General features: G+C 37.5%; 1 long non-coding RNA gene across 1 annotated transcript; it reads left to right on the forward strand.

Moving 5' to 3' along the window:
• Nucleotides 1–28: 28 nt before the first annotated feature.
• LOC107181521 lies at nucleotides 29–1759 on the forward strand. Its single transcript, XR_001512177.1, has 2 exons — nucleotides 29–802; nucleotides 1257–1759. It is a non-coding gene; the product is annotated as an uncharacterized LOC107181521 (long non-coding RNA).
• Nucleotides 1760–2002: the final 243 nt, after the last annotated feature.

A 2002-nucleotide genomic window follows, 5' to 3' on the forward strand; every position in this document is an offset into this window, starting at 1 on the left:
ATTTCATTTTCAAAATTGAGCTGTCAGCTATTAGTGTATACATTTTGGGGGATACCTTATATGTAGCCAAATTGAATAAAGATTACCAATAGATTTCCGTCAGTTTTATTCAGATCCTTAAATGCTTTGATTTCAAATTGAGTGAAAAACCTATTCTGGATTGTCTCGTAGGCAAAATGGAGGAATGTGTTAATGTATTGGGGAATATATGATAGACTGCAATTCTATTAAAAATGCAAAGCCATGCCCAGTGTTTTGACTAGTGATAGGAAGACTTATCTTTTAGACTTCTGCCTTCTGTGCCAGTTTGTCCATTTCGGTCTGGGAAGGCTGTGAGTCTTAGTATAGCTTAGCTTTAGCTGCCTGACCCTCCTCCTGGCTCCCAATTGCTCATTTCCTCCTTGTTGCCTTCCACTTCCTCCCATCCATTTACTTGTATCCAGTCACTGGTCAGATTAAGCAGCCGTTCTCAGTGCTCCATGTTTGTCTGGTGTAGGTTCTTCACCGGCTTATTAAATGACTACCAAAACCACTCTTTTCCTGATCCCCTCACAGGCTGTTCATTGTGATTATTCCCCTGTGTTTAGAGTACACCCCCCAGAGGTTATTTAACAGAGCACCTGTTAAGGTGCTCTGGGCCCAGCAATTATGGCTCTTTTCCCTTCCAAGCTAGTAGGCCATCCTCCTGTCTTCAAGAAAGACCCCCTGCTCCCTGTTGGGCCTCTGTTTGGGGCTGTCAGGAACTTTTCTTAAGTTGTTTGAGAATACAAGTCCGCCTGAAGTGAAGAAAAACAGCATGGTGGTATGTATGAAATCTAGTGTGCCTTTCCACCTTAAGGAACAGCAAGTGCATTTGTGGTTTGCCATTCTAAATATGCCCTGATTGCCACAGCCCCTTGTGAATCAACTGCTACCAATCAACTGCACTGTTTTTCTTGGAAAATCACTTCATACATTTGATTTGAAAGGGAAGTGTGATTGAGAATCGGTACTATATTCTAAAATCTGTCTCTATTATGTATTGTTTTGGTTATTGTCTATTCAGAAAACTAACTCTTCATTTTTCCAAAGGAAAATTTGTACCTAATTGTTGGAACTGAAATATCTATAAAATTTTAATCTATAATGAGCAGAATTAACATTTCTAATTGTGCCTTCTGATGCAATGTAAGAAAATCTGCATGATGAAATTGTCTTTTATGAGAGTATGTTCCACTACTTTTTCATTGATTACCTTTTTTTCCTGTGTGATATAGGGAATGACTCTGCATAAAAAGGCGGCTGAAGATAGACTTGCTAGTACAGGTTCAGGGCAGTCATTTCTGGCTAGGCAACGACAAGCAACCAGCACGAGAAGATCTTACCCAGGCCATGTTCAACCAGCCACAGCAAGGTAGACAAGTCTTGCCAGTAGAATAAAAACATCCTGCATTCAAAACATACTTCTGTTACACATAACACCATTTCAGGAAATTCAGCCAGCTTATTTTTTGTCTCTATGTTATGTTAATATTTAGTTGTTTCTCATTTGAGGACTGTCTCTCCGTTATCTATGATGTTTTAGTTTCTTGGTCCTTTATTTTGTAGTCTTTTCAGTTCCTTTTCATGTGCCAAAAATTTTTCAATGCCCAATTAAAAGTGTTGGATAATAGTATAGTACTTTTCTTTGTATGAAAATGTCCTTTCCCCAATGGTGTATGTAGGCTTTGTAATGAATTAGATTTTCTGCCAATAATTGATATACAAGAATTATATTCTTTATTGTGCCTCTGTGTTACCATGCTTCATAAGAATGTCTTTGTTTAAAGGGAATTAATCTTTTTATGATGTATTAATCTGTGTTTTCAACTGTTTTCCAAATGCACTTCAAATAACTTGCATATTTACTGTATAAAATGAATGGTTGGCAAATGCACTTTTTGCAAAGACATAAATATATTGGCAGAGGTGCTAATTAGATCTTACCTATGGCACCTGGTAGAGTTATTTAGAAGGAAAAATT

This window comes from Myotis davidii, unplaced genomic scaffold (assembly GCF_000327345.1).
Source record: "Myotis davidii unplaced genomic scaffold, ASM32734v1 C64428244, whole genome shotgun sequence".
Classification (NCBI taxonomy): domain Eukaryota; kingdom Metazoa; phylum Chordata; class Mammalia; order Chiroptera; family Vespertilionidae; genus Myotis; species Myotis davidii.